Genomic DNA, 23,878 nt, shown 5'->3' on the forward strand with positions numbered 1-23,878 from the left:
GACTCTTGATCTCAGGGTTATGGGTTTGAGCCCCACATTGGGTGCAGAGATTACTTAAATATAAAATCTTAATGGGGTGCCTGGCTGGCTCAGTCAATGGAGCATGCGACTCCTGATCTCAGGGTGCGAGTTTGAGTCTCAGGTTGCGTGTAGAGATTAGTTTTAAAAAATCTTAGCAGTGCCTGGGTTATGTTGGTTCAGTTGGTTATGTGTCCAACTCTTGGTTTTGGCTCAGATCGTGATCTCAGAGTCCAGGGATCAAGCTCTGCATCAGGCTTTGTGCTCAGTGCAGAGTCTGCTTCAAATCTCTCTCTCTCTCTCCCTCCCGCTCACTCTCTCTCTCTCAAATAAATAAAATCTTGAAAAGATCTTAAAACAGTGGTGCCTGGGTGGCTCAGTTGTTAAGTGTCTGCCTTCGGCTCAGGTCATGATCCAGAGTTCTGGGATCGAGCCCTGCATCGGGATCCCTGCTCTGTGGGGAACCTGCTTACCCCTCTCCCACTCCCCCTGCTTGTGTTCCCTCTCTTGCTGTGTCTCTCTCTGTCAAATAAATAAATAAAATCCTTAAAGAAAATATCTTAAAACAACAACAACAAATGAATTGGTGGGCAACATGGGTTTTGTAAGGGTTGGGGACGTGGAAAGATTTGTATCACATGTAAATCTCTCCCCCCCAACACACCTCTTCTTATACAAGGAGTTTAAGAGTCTATATTAGATACTTACTTGCTCTGGAGAGCCTCCCCACTTCAGATCTGAGGCTTTCTGTCTATGTTCTACACTCTTCTCCCCAGCAGTGCCAGTGCCCACTTTTCCCTATGTCCTTCTCCTTCACAGGAGGATGCAAATTCCTCTCCTAATATTATATGTTATAGTTTAGAAACCATTTTTTGTTACTAAATACATTCTTAGCACCTTACACTTCCACACTTTGTGGTTTATCAAATTATTCCTTTCAAAGAAATTCTACTTACAAGAAATTCCAGGGGAATAACATTTTTGTTTCATTATAGAAATAGGCCTCATTGGGGTGCCTGGGTGGCTCAGTGGGTTAAAGCCTCTGCCTTCGGCTCAGATCATGATCTCAGAGTCCTGGGATCGAGCCCCACATCGGGCTCTCTGCTCAGCAGGGAGCCTGCTTCCTCCTCTCTCTCTGCCTGCCTCTCTGCCTACTTGTAATCTCTGTCAAATAAATAAATAAAATATTATTTTTATTTAAAAAAAAAAAAAAAGAAAAGAAATAGGCCTCATTAAGACAGAATTCTGAAATGAAGGACCATCTTCAGAATCTTGACCATAAATGGTGTGACATCGCCCACCCCCATTCAGACATCTTATGTTTAACAGTACTTGAAGGAGTTCATTAGCATGGGAATTTATGAAGATGACAGAGTTTTGGGGATGCCTGAATCCATATTTTGTAGTGAGAACCATAGAAGATTCATTATAAACTTAATATAGCACTGTGGGGTGCCTGACTGGCTCAGTTGGTAGAGCATGTAACTCATTTTTTTTTTTTAAGATTTTATTTATTTATTTGACAGAGAGAGATCACAAGTAGGCAGAGAGGCAGGCAGAGAGAGAGGGGGAAGCAGGCTCCCTGCTGAGCAGAGAGCCCGATATGGGACTCGATCCCAGGACCCTGAGATCATGACCTGAGCCAAAGGCAGAGGCTTAGCCCACTGAGCCCAGGTGCCCCTAGAGCATGCAACTTTTGATCTTGGAGTCATGAGTTCAAGATCACGCTGGGCATAGAGCTTACTTAAAAAACAAAAACAAACAGCTTAAGATGGCACCAGAACTATATCGATAATATATTGTGATTTCTATTGTGTGTCCTAACTTAACCTTTAACCAGACAGTTCTGGTTCTGTTTGGGTTCTTCTGTCTGCCCCATATTACTCTTCTCCCTAGTTCTGGTTCATAGTTAGATGTGAGAAATTCAAACCATATCACATTCAAACATATTTTCTCCACTTGTGCCCACTAATGGCTTTAATCCAGACAAAATATCTAATTGACAACCAAAGGTAAATGAAACCCTAATTCCTGTATTTGCTCGTTGCTCTCTCCCCTTGTCCCCGCCCTCCCAGAATCATCTCAGGTTACCTTTTTACAATGCAGTCAGATTTCCTGGTTTTCACTGTGGCTTTCCAGAGTTCAGATACATCAAGATTATGTCTCTGTCAGAGCCTGTTGACTAAAAATGTTTCCAAAGAATCCAAAAAGGTAACTGTAATATCAGAGGGGTAAAACTGTATCAGGGTTGGCTATGGATGGCTGGTTTAAAATTCCTGTGAAATTTAACTGTGGACTGGCTCCTTTTAAAAGCAAAATACAGGTTTATGCTCCTGAAAGTCTGCCTTCAAATGAATTAAGCTTTGATTGGAATGGCATCATGTATTGTAATACTTTCCATTAAGTAAATGGCTTTTAGTTGTTCAATAAAATATGCAGATTATCACTGAGATTTAAGTTTCCCTGGGCCCACAATACGTGTGATTCTGGGCAATAGCCTAAGATTTCAACAAAAGACTTTGCAGGGATGCCCAGGCAATCATATGAAAATAAGAATGGCTAATGTCCAGGAGGGAAAGAATTTTTATTTTAAACTTGGTATCAGATCATTAGAAATATATTGAGAGAAACTTAAGACAACCAAGACTTAAGACAACCAGAACTTAATAGACTTCTCCAGACAGGCTTTGTTGTGAGGTTGAGAATTCAGTTTGAGCATTGTTACTGTGTGAATTACTAAAAGTGTATCCATTTCTTCAAGCACCGCTTCTATAGTTACAGAAGGGAATTGTTGGTTAGAATTTGTGGCAAGAAGAAACCTCTTTTTTCTACCCACCCCCCCAACTTATTTATCTTAGTGGGAGGTATAAAAATGGTGCCAAAATCCTCTATGTAACGAGCCGAGCCATCCTCAACTTTTATTTTCCTTTTCTAATGAGCTAAAGAGGGAGGCTGAAATTAAGGAAATGAGTATTTGTGAAATGGTGGCTCAGAGTGACAGCTGCTGATTTGAATGGATGGCCAGCTGCCTTTAGACTCACAGAAAGAAAGAGAGGTAGCATTCTTGGTGCTGTTTATTTTCTTCCTTATATCTTCTGTGTCTTCCAAACTACCCCCAAATCAATATTAATTGTTTGATAGTGAAGAAGGAAAAAAACTAAAAATCTTAGTTATAACCAGTTTATATTACATACAGGCATGAGGAGACTAGAAGGATACTTACCAACAGGAAAACTGTGTTTATCTCGGAGTAATTGGGGTGACCAGTAATTTTTAGGTTCCTTTCTCTTTTGCACATTTGCATTTCTTAATTATTCTGCAATTCATATTACCTGCATAATAAATGAGCATTTTTCTACAGGGAGCATTATCTACATAATAAAACACTGGGTTTCTATATATAAAAAAAATACCCATACCGAAAAGTAAATATTTGTACTGTAAATTTGTTCTCGTCGAGGTCAACATTTTAGGCTTTACACGTAGATAACTCCTCTGGTTGGAACTGGATTCATCGGGGTTTAGAGACTCCCTCAGAGGAGGCCTCGAGGGGGCACCTGGCTGGCTCAGTCAGTAGTGACTGGTGCTCTCAGGGTCATGGGTTTGAGCCCCACGCTGGTGTGGAGGCTCCCCAAAAAAGAGAAGACAAGACAGGAAAAGGTCCTGCAGTCCTGCAGAAATGGGCAGAGTCCCCTGTTGCTCTCTCCCCGGCAGCCACCCAGAGGCCACAGCAGGCCTGAGACTTGAATAATTGGATCGGTAATCGTGAGAGTAATTAGATCTTCCCCTCATTCCTAATGCTTTCAAACCATCCCTGATCCTTCTTATTTGAGGCCCTGAATAACTGAAGAGCAGACAGCAGGCCAGGCATCAGTCTTCCTTCCCCATATGGCAGCCCCACTGAGATTTTTAAAACAGAGCAGATCACATTAGTCTTCTGCTAAAGACTCATCAAAGGATCCCCAATGCATTAAGAATATAATTTAAACTCTTTACAAGCGACGCTGCCTGATTTGGCTAAGACAGCCTCGGTGACTTCATCTTTTCCACTTCCCCGTAGGAATAAGCTCTGGCCACGCTTGCCCCCGTGCACAGCTCAGGACCTTCACGGTGCGCCCATGTTCTGGAATGCTGCTCTTCACCTCGCCACCGCCAGCCACCACCTTCTTCTCTGGACTGACTCCATTTTTCCCGTCCCAGTCTGTGTCTTCCTTCTCAAGGGGGCCTTACCAGACCGCTGTGCTTGACTAGACATGTTCTGCCTCTCACCCGATCTATTCTGTAGTAGTTACCCATGGCTATACAGCGAGTCACCCCAAATCTTAGTGGCATCAAACAATAAGCATTTATTGTCTCATGTACTTTCTGTGGATCCGTAATCCAAGTGTGGCGGGGCTGGTTCGATCTGGCTCAGGGTCTCTTAGGAACTCACAGTCAAGGCTTCAGCGAGGGCTGGGGTCATCCAAAGGCTCAACTGGGGCTGGGGGCTCTGCTTCCAAAGTGACTCACTCACCTGTCTGCCAAGGCAGTGCTGGATGTTCTCTATTTCCAGTTAATTCTTTACTTGCTTATTGTTTGTCTCTCCCCACTCATTCATTCTCTGTCCTCTGCACCCACCCAGTGCCTAACACACCGTTGCTGCTCAGTAGATATTTGTTGAATGAATAGGAAACCCCGACCTTCTAACTCAGCTAATTGCTGCAAACAGGGTGTATAAATTGGGGTGGTAAAATGAACATTGCTGGCTAATGTTGACTTCATCCAAGAAACTTTAACTGAATAATTGGATAAGGGTAATTGGACTGATTTCTTCTTTATTTGCAGAAGCACTTTCATTTCTTTCAGTTGGGAAACTAGTAATATACAGTTTTAATTTTTTCCATAACTGATTTCTTTGATTTAAAAAAAAATTTTAAGACTTTATTTATTTGAGAGAGGTAGAGAGAGAGTACAAGTAGGCAGAGTAGCAGGCAGAGAGGGAGGGAGAAGCAGACTCCCCACCGAGCAGGGAACCCGATGCGAGGCTCAATCCCAGGACCCTGAGATCACGACCCGACCCGAAGGCAGAGGCTCAACGGACTGAGCCACCCAGGCGCCCCTGATTTCCTTGATTTTTTTTTTTAAGTGAAACTGTTCACAACAGATTTGGTTTTTTTTGTATCTTTTCCTGTAGGATCATTTTATTTACAGTTGACCCTTCAACAACACAAGTTTGAACTGCATGGATTCACTTACACACAGGTGTGTGTATGTATGTGTGTGTGTGTGTGTGAAATACACTACTACAAATGTATTTTCTCCATGACCTTCTTAAGAGTTTCTTTTCTCTGGCTTACCTTATTGTAAAAATCCAGCATATAACAGACAGTATACAGTATATAAAATGTATACAGTATATAACATAACATGCAAATATGTGTTGACTATTTGTGTTATCAGTAAGGCTTCCCGTCAATACTAGGCTATTAGTAGTAAAGTTTTTGGGAAGTCAAAAGTTATACACAGGGGCACCTGGTTGCCTCAGATGGTTAAGTGTCTGCCCTCAACTCAGGTCATGGTCTCAGGGTCCGGGGATCTAGACCCACATCTGGTTCCCAAAACCAAGGTTTGATAATTGGGGTCAAAGTTATTAAAATGATATGACCCTGAGAATAATTCTTTTCCATATTGGTTTTTGGGGAAAAGAAGTTTCAGATTTGCTTTATTTTACAGAGAAACATTTTTTTTTAAGAACTCAGCTATGAAAAGATAGATTCTAGTTTAGTTTCTAGACTCGAATTAAACAAAGAGATTCTGTGTTTTCAGATTTCAGTAGAAATGAGAATTGCTTACTATTCTTTTTTTGTTTTCTTTCCTTTATATTTTGCAGTTTCAGTCGTTCTGAGGCTATTTCACAGAAACAGAGCAAAATGTCCACCGAATCATGAGTGTGTGATGAAATAGTTTTGTGCCAGTGTGTGTGTTTATTAAGTAGGCTCTAGGCCCAACATGGGCCTTGTACTCATGACCCAGAGATCAAGAGCTGCATGTTCTACTGACTGAGCCAGTCAGGCTCAGTTAAAAATTTAGCGTGGGGGCTACCTGGGCAGCTCAGTGGGTTAAAGCCTCTGCCTTCGGCTCAGGTCATGATCCAGGACCCTGGGACGGAGCCCCATATCGGGCTCTCTGCTCCATGGGGAGCCTGCTTCTTCCTCTCTCTCTGCCTGCCTTTCTGCCCACTTGTGATCTCTGTCAAATAAATATATAAAATATTTTTTTAAAAATTTAGCTTTGGAAAATTAGAGCAGTTGAATTTCCTAAAGCTGTTTATATTATTGTGTATATTATATGGAAGTGTATATATATATATATATATACACAATAAGTGTATATATTGTGTATATTATATGGAAGTATAGGATATTATATTTAAAATATTTGAGAAAATATTGGGGCGCCTGAGTGGCTCAGTCAGTTAAGCATCTGCCTCTAGCTCAGGTCAAGATCCTAGGGTCTCAGGGTGAAGTCCCAGGTCTGACTCCCTGCTCAGTGGGGAGCCTGCTTCTCCCTCTCCCTCTGCCCCTCCCCAGCTCACACTCACTCTTCTGTCTCTTTCTTTCTCTCTCAAATAAGTAAATAAAAGATCTTCATAAAAATATTTAAGAAAATATCATTAGTGCTATGCTGATACCCCCAAAAAAGTCAAAAGGATTGACATTCGGGCGCCTGGGTGGCTCAGTGGGTTAAGCCGCTGCCTTTGGCTCAGGTCATGATCTCGGGGTCCTGGGATCGAGTCCCGCATCGGGCTCTGTGCTCAGCAGGGAGCCTGCTTCCTCCTCTCTCTCTGTCAAATAAATAAATAAAATCTTTAAAAAAAAAAAAAAAAAGCATTGACATTCAAGTCAAGCTTCCTGTCACATTTCCACAACCTGGCCAAATTATATTTAAGAGCAAGATCTCATCTTGCCCTTGCCCACTGAGGTTTCATTCAGCAATGTCCCTGTGCCAGCGACTGGACCCAGCATTGGGTTGCAAAGAAGAGGGTGTGATCTGTGAGGAAATTACCTTTTTCTGAAGCAATAGTTTGGTCAGGGAACTCTGTTAATAATTAATGTGGTTACTACTGGTGGAAAGTTTAAGGCGTAAGCAATATGCTTTCCTAATTCTAAAACAAACCTGTGTTTCTCCAGAAATATAAATATTTGGAACAAGCAGAGGGCTTGTAGGTTATCAGGCTTCTGTGTCAGTTAGTTCTGTGTTCCTCTGGGACATTGACTTTTTTTTTTTCTTAAGCACAGTGACTCTGGTGCATTTTCTTAAATAGTCTTGTCTCATGTAGAATTTTATCACCATTGGAAAATCTGTTTCCTGACATGACTCTGAATTTGCATTTCTTTCATTTTCAGTGTGTTTCTCACTTAGGATCCATTGCCATATTTGCTACTGAAATTCGTTTTTTAAGACAGCTTGTCTGTGTGTGTGTGTGTGTGTTATACTACATATTAAGTTTGGTACACACATGAATGTGGGTTTTTCTGGGGAGAGAGTACATGCATATAAAAGTACAGAAAGCTATTTTTTGTATTTCTGTAGAAATTTAGATACCTTGTTAAACATGCTACTAAGTCCAATTACAGAAGATGAGAAAACAAAATACTTTCCACACAGGGATGTAGAAATGTCTTTTGGTTATTCTGTTTGACATATGGAGGTGGTTTTCTAATAGTTTATGTTGATAATCTTGGTCCTCTAACGGCCATGCTACCATTCTGTACTTTTTTAGAAAAGAAATGAGGAGGCCAAGACAAAACCATGCAGAGAAATGACTTTCGGGCCCCACGTGGCCACTCTTTGAGTCAGATTTGCCCAGGAGTAGGCAAGGTACGAGGAACTTCTACCCTGTCTTCTCAGGGTTTTGTAAGAGAGAGGGGCCTGGTGATGTCTGCATCGTGATGTCCGCAGTGGTTTAACCAGGAAATACAGCAAAGGATACTCAATAGTTCCTAGATCCAGCATGCTTGAAGCCTGTTGAATAGAGGGTTTGTTTTTTTTTTTAAAGATTTTATTTATTTACTTGAGAGAGAGAGAGAGAGAGCATGAGTGAGAAGAGGAGCAGAGGCAGAGGGAGAAGCAGACTCCTCACTGAGCAGGGAGCCCAACGTAGGGCTCGATCCCAGGACCTGAGCCCAAGGCAGATGCTTCACCGACTGAGCCACCCAGACACCCCAAATATCAGTATTTTGAAAGAATTTAGCTCTATGTTTAACTTTGAGTTTGGTCTCAGATTTGTTACACATAAAATTTAATTGAATCATACTTGGAAGCAGAGGTCAGTTCCTTTCAAGTTGAATTTTTATTTGAAACACATCAGATCCAATCAATTCTCTTCTATTTTCTCTTGCTTCAGCTTAAAAATAGTAATAACAATAATAATAATAATAATAATAAATGGTGGTCCAATGGCACATGGTTCTCTCCCAAATTGGGATGACCATGCCACCCCTGGTAGGTAGGGTGATTCCAGGTGGTATATCTACATGTGGCCCATCCAGTCATCAAAGAAAACTGTATCACAGAAGACAAATGGGATTCCCATTTTAGTGCTCTTTCAGTCCTTCTGTTTATATCAGGAGAAAAACTGGTGCATGAAGGTTTTTAATACCTCCCTAACTTTGCAAGCCCTGCTTACCAGGAAGAGTCAGGTCCCAGGATCAGAGCTTTGATTGGGTCACACTCTTTATTTTTTATTCATTTTTAAAAGATTTTATTTATTTGTCAGAGAGAGTGAAAGGGAGGGAGAACACAAGCCGGGGTAGTAGCAGGCAGAGAGAGAAGCGAGCTTCCCACTGAGCAGGAAACCTGACACGGGGCTTGATTCCAGGACCCGGGGATCATGACCTAAGCTGAAGGCAGAGACCCAATCAATTGAGCCACCCAGGCATCCCTGGGTCCCACTCTTTAGCCAGAAGTTGTTTTTGTAGTTGCCTTCTGCTTATGGCAAATGATGATTATTTTCTATTAATAATAGTATTATACGATTTTTATTTTTATTTTATTATTTTTTCGGTAAGCTCTATGGCCAATGTGGGGCTTCAGCTCAGAATCCTGAGATCAGGAGTTGCATGCTCCACTGTCTGAGCCAGCCGGGGACCCATAAATTATTTTATTTATTTATTTATTTATTATTTTTAAGTAGGCTCATTGTCCAGGGTAGTGCTTGAACTCACAGTCCTGAGATTAAGAGTTGCATCCTCTGCTGAGTGGGCCCACCAGATGCCCCTACATTTTTTATTTCAAATAAATATTTTAAAATATAAATCTATAAATTAGGGATGAGTATTAAATAGAATATAGCACTGATGGCATGTGGTCTGGCAAAAGTTGAAGGTGATGCATAAAAACAGCATTGTAAATCCTCATACTCCCTTATCTGTCTGGGTAATTAGTGACTTTGAGGAAATTATTTCATCTTTGAGCTTTTGTTGTCTTCATCTCAAAATGGCAATAACAGCCCAAGTATGTAAAATATGTAGTACAGTGCTTTAAAAAACAAATATAACTAAACTGTAGCTCCTCCCCAGCTAACTAAAACTCTTCCAGATGTCATCATTCATACCTGATTTCCTCCACAGATTAATCTCGAACCATCTCCCCACACAGTGCGATATCAATAATTGGAAATCGTCGGGCCTCTCTACCTCTTTATAATTGATTTGCTTCCCTTTTGTCCTTGTATGATTTATAAAACACTTAAGTCCCCTGATACCTCTTGTGCTATGTAAGCTGTCTGACATCTGAAATCTGTAAGACTACAAATTATCAAAGCTGAAATTATCTTCTGATCATATTTTTCCTCTCGATAGTCACGGACTGGCTCCGGAATTTCTGGGACATCTGGGTATTGTGAGGTAGCCAAAGTAAAGGCATACCTTTCTCCATTTGCATCTTCATTAGCCCAGCCACCCCGGCATTAGGGAAGACACGTGGATCGCATTTACAATTTACACGGCCATATGCTACGATTCCATTTTTTAGTTCTATTTGTGGAATGAAGTTTTTACGGGAAACATTTTGCTACAGAGTTGTGAATGTACTTAGGGAGATGCATGTGGTTGATCATGACAGCTCTCCCCTACCATCCCCGCACACACTCGCCTCCTTACTCGAAGTGCCTCCTTTAGCATCTGGCCACATACATCCCTTTCTGGTACGATCACTCGTGAAACAACTGCTGGTCCACCTGTGTCTATTTGAATGATGGCACATCTGATTAAGTAGACATCCCTGTTAGAGTGTCATACGCTCCAATAAATCTCCCAGTGTCCATTTCAATATAATGCAATAAACTCACTTTCCTAGCAAACTCAGGAATCGCAAGCCAAGCCCCATGCAGACCCAAGAGTCTGTTAATTCCACATATGGCCAATTCCCTGAAGGAAGATGTTTAAATACAGTCTTTTTTTTTTTTTTTTAAGTGGGTTAGCTAACAGAAAATTTAATTCATATGCTAAAGTGTGTCAGGCAGCTGAGTTCCAGCGTTTAGTTCATCATTATCTTGAATTGTGGGTTTAATCAAGTTCCTTCACTTAATGTGAATGTTTGTGCTCAAAACCTAGCATCCTGCTTTAAGGAAAATGCTCACCTTTTATTTCTTTTGGAGAATCCCCCGCATTGTGAAATCTGATGAAGACAGCCAATGAAGTGAAGCTAATTTGGGTGGCGGAACACGAGGAAGAGTCAGGGAGACGCACAGAGTGTTGCTTTCATTAAAATAGCTTTGTCCAGGAAGACATTTTAGCTGTGCTTTTGCATCCGCTTCAGGGCTGTTTCCATTTTGCTTTGCTTAAAGGAAAAGGGAACGTCATTAAAAGAAAAGCTCGGTTTTAGAAATAGAGATCTATAGAATCAAGTCAGTGGTTGGGCTGAGTGCTGTGTTAGTGGACTGAGTCGGTGTGTCTTCCCCAGGATGGGACAGCAGTTTGGTCTACCCTCTTGGATTCAAAGCCAGCGCATGCAATGGAGTTTCTTTGTTCGGAGGTGGGCAGCGGGTATAATAAAATGACGCACCGTGTTTGTGTGACCCTGCCTTTTATAGCCCTGTAGTTGCTCATTCATTCATTTTTCAGATGTAAATTAAAAGAGGAGGTTGCAGATTAGATGTGGCTCATGTGGGCTCTGTGAAACGTAGTTCCCTCACTCTCAGAACTTACCGATCATGACAGAAATATAAATGAGCTCTAGGAGAATATTTGACTCTTAAGAGAATTCATTTCCGTCAAGAATAGGTAGCTGCCTTTGCTAGCAGATGTGGCCTATAAATTCATTTCCCTCTTGTTCTTAGAATTTGTTATTGTTATTTTAATTCAGTTTGCGATACAAAGGTTTTTAGCGTTATCCTCAAGTTATCTTTATAGGTTTTCAATTGGGAATAGGATTAATGTGAAGTAGATTCTCCCACTTAATAGAAGAAACGTCTCTTGAGAGTCTATACTGTGTCCAGCAACATCTGGCTACTTTGCAAGGAGGAATAATCCATTCAGCCCAATCTTTGGCTGTCGTTTTTTTTTTTTGTTTTGTCTTTAAAGGTCAAATGAAGAGCATTTGACCTCTCTGGATGCTAGTAAAATTATTTACATAACAATGCAAACTTGACTTTCCAAACTGGCACTGTGCCACGGGACTTAGTATTAAGTTGAGCTGTTTAAAATTCATGCTGTTTACTGTTTATGTTCTATGAAAATGTTGATCGGTGATGGGCAGCCCAATACCTCTAAGTTGAGACGCTCCTGCTAGAGAAGTGACCGCTCAGCAACTGAAGACTATGCAAACTTGAACAAGAGAAGACACAGAACTTTGGCAACTGCTTTTGAAGAAACGCTCACTGACGTGGCTGTCGGTAGGAATCTGGGGATTTCCTAGCAGGGATGAGACTCTGTGGGTGATGAGAGCCCCGCCCTGAATGTGGGATTTACAATTTAACGTCTTCCAATCCTCACCTTAAAAGAGCCTCATGCAGCAGTAAAAATCGCCACCTCTATTTGCCGAGAACATGAACACTGACTGTATCTTATAACATTATTTCATTAAGAGATCGTTTCTCGCTGCTTGTTGGAGAACAAGCCTCCCCTGGCTGATTAAATCGGGCAAATAGAATATGCAAATCCGAGGGCACAGTCAAAGGCCGGAAGGAGCCAGACCCTTGGAAGAGAACTAAGAAGGTCCTGCTGGACCTTCAGACTGACTTGCCAAAATGAACATTACGACCCAGTGGAGTCAAATGTGGCCCCCAGAAAAATCTCTAAAACAGAGGGTCACTATCGCTTCTCGGCCTTTTGGCTAAGATCAAGTGTAGTATCTGTTCTTATCAGTTTAATATCTGATACGTCCTCTATCTGAGGACAATATATTAAATGGATTTTTGGAGCAGGGAGATGGAATAGGAACTTGCTCCGTCCACTCCACGCATCGACCTGGTGTTGCAGTACTTCCAGGAACGGTGCACCCCCTCGGGGGTAAATAAAAAAAAAAACAAAAAACAAAAAAACAAAACAAAGGGTCACAGATATCCAGCCTTGACTCCCAAGTCTAACCATACTGTAATTAGGAAAATGGGCTTTCGTTTGCCTATTATAACATTTTTAAAGGCCAACTAAGAGCACAATGAAGCCCCATGATCTTTTGATTTTATTCTACCGTCTTGCCTAGAAAATGACAGATCCTTCTATGGACTTCTCCGAGAGCTTTGAGAAAATCTGCAGTATCTATTTTATTTTATTTTTTTATTTTATTTTTTTTTAAAGATTTTATTTATTTATTTGTAAGAGAGAGAGAGAGTGAGAGCGAGCACAGGCAGAGTGGAAGGCAGAGTCAGAGGGAGAAGCAGGCTCCCTGCGGAGCAAGTAGCCCGATGTGGGACTGGATCCCAGGACGCTGGGATAATGACCTGAGCTGAAGGCAGCTGCTTAACCAACTGAGCCACCCAGGCGTCCCTGCAGTATCTATTTTAAATTAAGGTATCTTTTCAGACACTGTGGTTTCCACAAAAGGATGCACAAAGAACATCCCCAAACAATAGGAATCTAAGAAAATAACCAAGTGCTAACACCGACTTGTAATGTCTGGATTAGGAGACGCAATTCCAAGGAGGAAGGTGTCCTGGGTCTCTCACTGTTATTTGCCCCCTATTTCTCCTGTGTCTCCAGCCCAGCTGCCCACTCATGCGTCAGCATCAGATAGGACAGAAACTCTTAGGCTAGAATAGGAACTGTGGTTTCCTCAAGCCCATTTTTTTCCAGTGTGTGGAACTTGGCCCTCACAGATTTTGTTTCCTTCTCTGTGCTTTTAAAGCACATGGTTCATATACCTCTGGGTTAGCAAGGACATCTTGTTTTTGTGTTCATCTCCCTCCTAGACGGTGGGCCTGTCAAGGGCAGGAGTTCTGTCTTTGGGTCTCTCCAGTACACACCAGATTGCTTGGCCCTGGCTCCTTCCTTCACTTAATCTCTGAATCATATATTCATTCCCCATTGAACCCTCTTAATAAATGTTCATTAAATAAAGGGGTGGGTGAATGGTACCTTTGTTTTAGAGCTAACTTGTGAAATTTGGGAGCAAATTTCAAGGTGGGTGGTTGAAAAACTCCCGCCACTGCCTGGACAGGTAAGCATGTGAGAAGAACATTATTACCATCTTGAAACTATTTGGTAGTTCTCCCTTGTTCTTTGAGTTGAGTCTGAAACCCTTCATGTATTCTATAAGATTTATAAGTCACTGTCTATGCGTCCAGCTCATTTCTTTGCCTTGTCCCCTTATCTCCATGTTCCAACCACACCAGCCTTCTCATACCATCTCACTGCCTCTATTCCTTCCCGACAAGGCCTTTGCACATGCTATTTCAGGGACCTAAACAACCTTTCTCCCATTCTTCACCTGGTCCACTTCTACACATCCTCTAGATCTTAGTCCACACATTCCTTCCTTGAAGAAGGGTTCTTTGACCTCTACTCTCCACCTGCCTAGGCAGAATCTAGTTCTCCCGTATGCTCACCTCTCTACACTCCAGGCCTTCAGAACACACGTTGCAACTTCTCATTTTAGGTTTATTTTTTTATGATGAAGTGATGTATCCGTACTCTGTTGCCACCTAACGCTGTGGAATAAAACACCACAAAATCTCAGTGGCACTTTGCAGTGAGGGTTTATAGCTCATATTTGGAGTCAGCAGCAGGTTGGCAAGACAACTGCTGTTCTTGGGTGTAGAGGGTGGGGTTCCCCATATATCTGGGGATAAGCTGGCTGGCTGCTGACCTTAGACTGAGGCAACTGCTCCACCTGTCTCTCATCCTCCAGAAAGCTGGCTCAGGTGCATTCTCATGGTAGTGGCAGATGTGCACAGGACAAGTGAAAGGCTCTGGAGGGGGCTCAGGAACACCATTACTTCTGGCTTATTCTAGTGGCCAAAGTAAGTCACACGGACAAGTCCAGAATCGGAGTGGGAGGGCACTGCAAAGTTACAAACAAGGACATGTGGACAAGGAGCTGTAAAGATTGGGGACTTCTTTTGCATGCCACCACAACGTGCCTCAGGGACTGATGGAAGGCAATGCTGGTATCTCTTTTTAGTCACCACTATCTCCCTAGTACTTAGCAAGATGCTTGACATATGGTAGTTGATAAATATTTCTTGAATGAAAGCAAGACTGAATATGAAAAGACGTCGTTCTGTCGCTGTTGTCTCAAAGAGCTAGAGAGATGTTCACTTTTGGAGGAGGGGCCTGCCTTATGGAAAGTAAAAGAAAATCAGAGTTGTCATCTATTTCTCATTCTTCAAATTTCTAAATCCCCCCAAATAACAGCTGTTTGCATCTTAGGGTTAGCTTTTCTTTCTCATGAGATACATTTCTCTCTCTGTCCTTGTTGCCAGTAAGGGTGTTTGAAAATAATAAATAAAGAGTGTTAAACATGAGTTGTATGGAGAAAGGGGGCAAAAACTTACTATTTTGGATATGAGGGAAAAATAGAGTAGCTTTCATGAGTTTGGATAGTGGCGTGTGAACACTTTCTCATGTGCCATAGACTCTTATAAAACAGGCTCTGAAGGGCCAAAAGGAGGTTGATGGTGCATTCAAATAGCTGGGTTCCTAATAACTGGGAAAATAAGTCAAATATTTTCATTAATTCTGTAGCATTAAATCCGAGAAAGGTCCTAAGTGTATGAGACACAAACAGAAAGGAACAGAAAAGGACACCTAGGTGGCTTAGTCAGTAGAGGTTCTACCTTTGGCTCAGGTCATGATCTTGGGGCGCTGGGGTCAAGGCTCACATCAGGCTCCCTGCTCAGCAGGGACTCTGCTTCTCCTTCTGCCCCTCCATGAACCTCCCCCCCACCCCACCAAATAAATAAAATTAAAAAAAAAAAGGACTTGACCTGGAAAGGAAAGATAGATTAGCATTGTCAAGTATGTGGAACCTTAAATGGGTTTCATATTTGGAGAGTGGTAAAGGCGTTGGGGAATACAGATTCAAATGCTGCTAGGAAATTCTGTAAGAGTATGACGATCATTTAACTGAACCATGTAATTGGGTATCTTTAATAAAGAAATGTATTCTTTGATTCTCTCTTCATTTAAAAAATAATGCATCTTTTCTCTAAGGGTGACATTTAAAATGCTTGACAACAGGGAGTAGCCACAGTAATGGAGGAAATTTCTAGAGTCCTTGATTGTGCCAGATATTGGTCCTCTGGCAGCTAAACTGTGGAAAGTTCTGGGAAATTTCCGAAGCTCGGAATGGGGTAACCTGGGCAGCAACTAGTCAGGGAGTGGGCACTCTCTGATTCAGGGCAGCGGTTATTTACCAACCGAAAATTTTTTCTACTTTCTAATATTTATCCAGCCAGTAGTTGGTAATGGTTGTGCATCTCTGTGAATATACTGAAAACCATTGAATTCTACATGTTTAGAAGTGCACTTTGGGGCTCCTGGGTGGCTCAGTTAGTTAAGCATCTGACTCTTGGTTTCAGCTCAGATCATGATCTCAGGGTCGTCGGATCGAGTTCCATGTTGGGCTCTGTGCTCAGCAGGGAGTCTGCTTGAAGATTCTCTCCCTCTCCCCTCCCCCCTCCAACTCATGTGCATGCTCTCTCTCTCAAATAAATAAGTAAATTTTTTTTTAAAGTGCATTTTAGGTTGTGTGAGTTATATCTCAATAAAGCTTATAAAAATCTCTAAATACAGACTTACTTGCGCAATGACATGATTGAAAGCCGTAGTCTGGAGAAAAATAGCTGAGCTAGAGCATGCAGACTGATTTGGAGTTGAGTCATATTGCTACGTTATAGTTACCAAAATACAAAGAGAAAGGCCTGGAAGATGCTGCTAGCAGTAAAAGTGGAGAGAAGGGCCTAAATGACTAGACAAGGAGCTGAGGGAGGAGGGCGCTGAAAATGACCCCAACGTTTCTAGACTGGAAACTCTGATTTCATTTGCAGAAATTTGCACGCTGCAATGAAAGCTGGTCGTTGGTGGAATGTGACAAGCTCAGTTTTAGACATGCTTTATGGTGATGGCAAGACTGATGAGAGTGTCTGGTAGTTACATGAGAAACCATTAACTGGAGCACCAGTGAGGGGCATGGCTAGAGATGCGGATCACCCCACATCTGCTTGGAGGTGAGAGTCTGAGCTCATGAGGCAATCATGCAGGACAACTGAGGAGGATTGGGAGAGATAGGCGGGAGCTTGCTCCTCCTGCCGTGGCTTGTCACCAGGGGAAATCTCTACCTCGGTAGCCTATCCCTTGACACCCTGTGGACTCAGAATCAGGTATGACTTGCCCCAGCCTGTGCCTGAGAACTTCCTTCTTCACCCATCAGTTTGGGACGACGCCAAACAAACTGCCTTCTTTGTCATTAGGTCTCTGAGGCATATTAGATTAACTATTTCTCTACTCCTTATGGGCAGCTCCTGAAACATATTCTAGCTAACAGAGAGTAATGGAATGATGCTATTTTAGCCTCTCAAAGAGCCTCACATATAACAGTGGCAGGCATTTGGAATTCATTTAATTTAAGCATGTTCTCCAAATTTTACTACATCTATTTTCATGCATCTATTTAATATATTTTTTCTTTCCTCTCCAGGAGATTGACCATAGGCAAGCACTCCTGGGAGGATTTAAAACCTTCTTCTTCTTCTTCTTCTTCTTCTTTTTTAAACTCTCTTGGATTGCCAAATCCCTAATCTCCACTGATTATTTTTCTTTTCTATAGAGAATTTAATATAGTTTAAAGACATTTGGAGAACAAATGAGTAAAGGTTTGGAAAGATACTTTGAATATTTAAGACAGGATGACACAGAAATTTATTGGGCTCCAAAATATCTTATCAGACAGCGAAGAGGTTTTTGAAGCATCACATGAATGATGCGATGTGAATCTCAGCTAGGAATTCCCCACTAATAATGTCAGGGATGTTGATGCCAAATGATTTAGGTTGTTAGAATACCTAGGCTGGGAGGGAGGCAGCCCATGAATGCAATTAAAGAGACAGACAGACACCCCAGGGGGGCTTTCCTTGCCGGAGTTATATTTGCCATTGGAGAAGGCTGGATTTTTTGCTTGTTCTATGTGTGAGATTTAATCCGGAAATAGTTTTCAAGTATTTCTTTTCTCAGCAAATTTTAAACGCAGACTAACCAAAGTATCTACTGCCTTCCATCTATTTCTCAACAGTAAATTATCGGGTCTAAAAGCAATGCGGCTGATCTCATAAACAATAAGGTGAAGACCCAGTGTAATGGAACAGACTTCGGTTACCCGCATAGGAGGGGTCCACCGCGGTAACGGCTCAGAGTTTCGAATTCCAGCCAAGAAGGGACTCCAGGATAACTTGACTGAAGGGGTGTAGTGCAGGGAGAAAGGCTCAAAGGATTTTGGTTCAAGATCTCATCTGATAGTTCAGTAGAAGTGAGGCTCTGGGGCAACATGTTTCTGGAAATCTATCTCCCTGTGCTCTCTCAGCACTTTCCTTCCTAGTCAGTATTCAATCCAGACAAATCTAGCTTCTCTCCCTCTCCACCGTTTAGTGAAGTTGCTTCTCTCATGGTCACCAGTCATCTCCAGAGCCAAAAGACATGCCCGTCTCTTTCATTGAAAACCCCATCTATTTCCTTGTCTCCTTTTTAGAAAAGATTTATTTGTTTGAAAGGGAGAGAGAGCGAGCAAGAGAGAGCAGGTGCAGAGAGAGGGGCAGAGGGGGAGGAGAGAGAGAGAGAATCCCAGGCAGACTCCCCCTGAGCGTGGAGCACAAAGCGTGACTCTGTCTCATGACCCATGAGATCGCGAGCGGATCATGGCCGAAGCCAAGAGTCGGATGCTCAACTGACACAAATCCCAGACATTGTATCATTTTGCCCCTAGATGTTTCAATCTACATCTTTAAAAGACAAAGACTCTTTTAAAGTTGAACCCTAAGACCATGAACACATCTAAAAACTAATAATTTTTAATATCACCAAATATCTGAAAAGTGTATTTCTGAATGTCTCATAAATATCATGATTTTTTGTAGTCAGGTTAACTCAGTGAGGCCCACACATTACAACTGATTGATTGATTTGTCTATAGGATTCTCCTTCTCTTGATATCTCACCCACTCACTTGCTTTTCTCTCTCCTTGCAATTTATCTGAAGAACGCGCATTGTTTGCTCTGTAGAGTTATAGTCTGGATTTTGCTGATTAATTTAACATATTCCTAAGCTAAGATGGCCTCAGAGGTGGTATCCTACTCTTCCATCAGAAGTCATGTGTTTGGTGGGGTGTCTTTTTTGGGATGTCAGTAGACGTTGTGCTTTATATCTAAATGTATTAATTATTAGAGGTTGTAAAATAGGAATATTCCACTTCTATCAGTTCTTCATTTATTCACAGGAATACTTCCACAAAGGAGAAACTATTTTTTGTCTATTTTTTAGGTTACCTAGTGGTAAAGTTTGTACAGGCATAGATCATGTCTCAGTCCTGTTTGCAGTGTTGCTGTGGCCTCTCTCTGCACAGAATGAAATCTGTGAACGAAACATACCCTGTTGTCTGGACCCCCCATCACTCTTTTAATTAGGTTCCATCATACATTCTACCTTTATATTGAAATTTAAAATTAAATTAAATAAAACCCTTGAAGTGTATTGAAATTTATTGGAAAAGTGAAGTCCTTTCTTTCTTTCTTTCTTTTTTTAAGATTTTATTTATTTATTTGACAGACAGAAATCACAAGTAGGCAGAGAGGCAGGCAGAGAGAGAGGAGGAAGCAGGCTCCCTGCTGAGCAGAGAGCCCAATGGGGGGCACGATCCCAGGACCCCAAGATCATGACCAGAGTCGAAGGCAGAGGCTTTAACCCACTGAGCCATCCAGGCGCCCCCTTTCTTTTTTAAAAAAATTATTTTTATTAACATCTAATGTGTTATTTGCCCCAGGGGTACAGGTCAATGTGAATCATCAGGCTTACCTATTTCCCAGCACTCACCATAGCACATACCCTCCCCAATGTCCATAACCCAGCCATTCTATCCCTCCCCCTAGCCCCCAGCAACCTTCAGTTTGTTTCCTGAGATTAAGAGTCTCTTGGGGCGCCTGGGTGGCTCAGTGGTTTAAAGCCTCTGCCTTCAGCTCAGGTCATGATCTCAGGGTCCTGGGATCGAGCCCCACATCGGGCTCTCTGCTCGGCGGGGAGCCTGCTTCCCCCCTCTCTCTGCCCCTCTGCCTGCTTGTGGCCTCTCTCTGTCAAATAAATAAAAAATATGTTAAAAAAAAAAAAAGAGTCTCTTACGGTTTGTCTCCTTCCCAATCAAAATGTTTCATTTTTCCCCTCCCCACCCTGCACAACTCCCCACCCTGCCTCTCAAATTCCTCGTATCAGAGAGATCATAAATAATTGTCTTTCTCTGATTGACTTATTTCACTCAGCATAATATCCTCTAGTTCCATCCATGTTGTTGCAAACGGCAAGATTTCATTTCTTTTGATGGCTGTGTAGTATTCCATTATATATATATGCCACCTCTTCCTCATCCATTCATCTACTGATGGACATCTAGGTTTTTTCCATAGTTTGGCTATTGTGGACATTGCTGCTATAAACATTCGGGTGCACGTGCCCCTTTGGATCACTACATTTGTATCTTTTTTTTTTTTTTTAAGATTTTATTTATTTATTTGACAGAGAGAAATCACAAGTAGATGGAGAGGCAGGCAGAGAGAGAGAGGGAAGCAGGCTCCCTGCTGAGCAGAGAGCCCGATGTGGGATTCCATCCCAGAACCCTGAGATCATGACCTGAGCCGAAGGCAGCGGCTTAACCCACTGAGCCACCCAGACACCCCACTACATTTGTATCTTTAGGGTAAATACCCAGTAGTGCAATTTCTGGGTCATAGGGTAGCTCAATTTTCAACTTTTTGAGGAGACTCCATGCTGTTTTCCAGAGTGGTCGCACCAGCCAGCATTCCCACCAACAGTGTAGGAGGGCTCCCCAGAAAGGTGAAGTCCTTTCTTGACCCTGAATTTTTGCACTTGCTGCTCTCGCTGCCTGGTCATCTTTCCCCCACTTTCTACCTAATCGGCTCCTTTTTGACCTTCCTGCAGAAATGTCCTCACCTCGTCAAGGCTGTCTCTGACTACTTTACTTCCTGGGCCTCCTCTCCCTCATCACGGCTCCTGTTTAATTCCTTGGTAACACCCACCACAAGCTGTAACTATCTTTTTTATTTATTAACCATTTTACGCCCAGCACGCTAACTCTATGAAAGCAAGGATTTTTTTCTGTTCCATACGCTACTGAATCCCAAGGCACAGCACCATTTCTGGTACAAGTGGATGCTTTTCTTTTTTGGAACAAACACCACAAACTTGCTGACCCTGCATATCCGCATGTCTGTAAGTGGGATGTGGGGTGAATGAGGTGATTACAGGATTTCTTCCAGTTTTTTAATGTTCTCTGAGGACACAGAGACCAAAACAAAGATTATCCAGTGCGATGCTTTCTGGACCCTTTCTGTCGTGGTGCCTGGTGCAAGTGATGTCTGTGAGGGGGCAGGCCAGCAAGGCTGTTGGGAGGCTCCCAACCTGGGACTCCGGCCTGGCCCATCTCCTGAAAGAAGAGCTGTGTTGGTGACTGAGCAGAGGGCCACAGGAGTTGAGTGAGTGAGAGCATTTTTGGACTCTTGGGGGTGGGACCATGGGATAGGCTTACAGAGTTAGGACAGGAAATTCTTTTGAGTGTACACTTTGAGGGCTCCCTGACTTTTATGACCCTTAAGGAATTAGGGGTTTGGGACTTCCTGCATCCCCACAGGTTTGAAATCTCCTTTTCCTCTGAAAAGTCACTTTCTTCTTCAGGAAATCCCACCAATTGAGCATTGTTTAAAAGCATTCTTTTTCTACAATGCAAATGCTTTGTGCTTGGTCGAGAAGGTTATGAGTGTTTTTCACCTTCATGTGAATGAGCTTAAGTAGAAGGCTTTCTTCCTAAAATCTGAGGTATCAACATTGTGTTTAGGTTAAGAGACTTAAGAGAGAAGGGAACAGTTTGGGAGTTAAGACCCTTGTTGGGGCTGGAGGAGGACAAGCCTGACTTAGCACAGAGCAGGGGGAGCTTGGACACCCAAGGAGGAGAGACAGGGGTGTAGGTCAGCCAGTCCCAAAGTTTCAGTCTGTTTCCTGAATGCTGAGGTCCTAGAATTTTACCCAAGATTGCTTTGATTCATCTGATGTTCATTACCAAAAGAGGGTACAGACAAGACCCAGAATATTATCCTGAATGTGTAGAAATTCACTGAGATCAGCAGCTGTACACAGAGGGACTGGACTGCCCCTGCCAACAGAAGGCAGTGCTGGGGAGGCTGGAACGTGTAACCCGCACACAGATGCATCTGCTCAGGCAAACGGCCACCTCTGCCTTCCGGAAAACTGTCCCAGGCCTGCTGCCGCCTTGTGGCCCAGAGATCAGATGGGAAGAGATTAGCCTCTAGGGCAGACAAAGCCCAGGAAGGAAGGGAATCCAAGGTCTTGCCCAATTGGAAAGCAGGGTTTCCTCCTCCTCCCAGACCTGCTCTCTGATCCTGATAAACCCAGCTGCCACCTCCTGCTCCCACCTCTTGAGAGGGACTTACTCTGTGTTGAAGCAGAGTTTGGAGAAGCCCTTCAAGAGGGATCACATTGGGGCAGCCACAGTACAGGAGGATTTGCAGGCATTCCCAGCTGTCCACTTGGTCAACGACGGTGCGTGCTGATCTTGAGGCTGTTTTCTAATGACACTGGAAATGCACGTGGGGCTCTATTTCCCTCTGGTGTGTTGAGATGACACGACACACGCTGAGGTGCTCTTTGCATTTCTCAGGTATTTGAGATGTTGACCCAGGTTGGTCTTGGGTACAGCACTCTCTTAGCTTTCTTGATAGTACAGATTCCCAGTCTGATTTCTGACTAGACTAAGAGGTCAGGAAAAATCACAAAATATTTAAATTCTAGACTTTCATGGAATCTTAGATTGGAAGAAAACGAACTGGACTTCCCTGCATGGCATGAAACTGTTCTCTACATACTATTGGCCATGGGTGTGTCCCACCAGCCTTTCACCCATGCTGGAACAATTTCAGATGTCGGGATCACAGACGCTGTATTCTTGCATCGACAGACAACTTTATAGTCTTCCCTTCATTAAGGTAAAATTTAATTATGAGTTATTATTAGTCTTCATCTCCCCTCCACAATCACACAGAGAAACTTGGATGACTCTTGAAATAAGTGCCGTGAGTTGGTATGCATGCCCGAAGGCTTCTCCTTACTAGTCTGTAAATTCTCCAGCTCTCGCAACTTTAACTGCTGAAGAAGAAAAGACAAAGAAACATCAGAACCCTCTGCCTCTCCAAGACTATCCAAAGCTAATCTCACGGTTTGGGTCATTGGCCTTTTCTCTTCCTCCCTTTTCCGGAACTTTACTGCATCCCCTTTCTCTCTCTCTGCATCTCCAGGGTTTCCCTTAGCCGCAGACTACTAATCTCCCCTCCTGCCCTCTAGTCAATGTTGCTTCCCTGTTCTGAGAATCTCTCGCATCTCCTGATTTCCTGTCATCGTCAAATTTATGGCAAGAGTCGCGTATGGTTACTGCCCATCCCCCTGCCCCGTCCTTCCTCATTCCCTGTGGTAATCTACATTCTGTCTCCTTAGCTTTGTAGACATTTCTCTTTGAAGGACATTCATGTCTTTGAAATGCTCTTTTTATCAGTTTTCAGGCTTCTGCCCCCTCTCTTGCTTATAATACAGATGCTGCCTCTTCTGTCTCGACAACATCTCCCTTCGACTCCCAGACGCAGAGTTACTCTGGTTATCTTCCTATTTCTCTAACTGGCCTTCCCCATCATTTCCTCTTTTATTCATTCCCCTGGATGAAAAGACCTTCTTATTTAACATAATATACTCAGATCTTTTTTCTCTGTTCTCTCTTTCCTGGCAACCTTACCCGATTTCATGGTTTTATTAATTGTTCTAATAGGGATCGTCCCAAGCGTTCATTTCCATCTCAACCCTGATGTATCTCTGTAGCTCCATGTCAAGCTTCTTGCTGAATGCCTCCCCTTGAATACCCAGTTGCCACCTCAGACTTATGGTATGTCACACATAGTTTCCTCTGTAACCTATTCATTTTTTGGAATCCCTATTTTTGTTGAGGACATTGCCTGAAACCCCATTCAGCCACGTTCTAGATCTACAAGTCATATTTAAGTTCTCTCTCCCACCACAGTTTCTGTCTACTCTCTTCCACAGAATCTCTTCCATCTGACCCTTCCCCTCCATTTGCACTGCCCAACTTAGTTCAGACCTTTGTAGA

At 42.7% G+C, this 23,878-nt stretch overlaps 1 protein-coding gene and 1 non-coding gene across 3 annotated transcripts in view; both read left to right on the top strand.

Moving 5' to 3' along the window:
- Positions 1-23,878, top strand: part of MCC (MCC regulator of WNT signaling pathway) — a 433,071-nt gene that overhangs the window by 134,290 nt on the left and 274,903 nt on the right. The gene's annotated exons all lie outside the window — the stretch shown is intronic.
- On the top strand, positions 12,314-12,504 carry LOC123393885. The gene has a single exon (XR_006608694.1). It is a non-coding gene; the product is annotated as a U2 spliceosomal RNA (small nuclear RNA).

This window comes from Mustela putorius, unplaced genomic scaffold (genome assembly GCF_011764305.1).
Source record: "Mustela putorius furo isolate JIRA1106 unplaced genomic scaffold, ASM1176430v1.1 tig00001059_pilon_pilon_pilon, whole genome shotgun sequence".
Classification (NCBI taxonomy): Eukaryota; Metazoa; Chordata; class Mammalia; order Carnivora; family Mustelidae; genus Mustela; species Mustela putorius.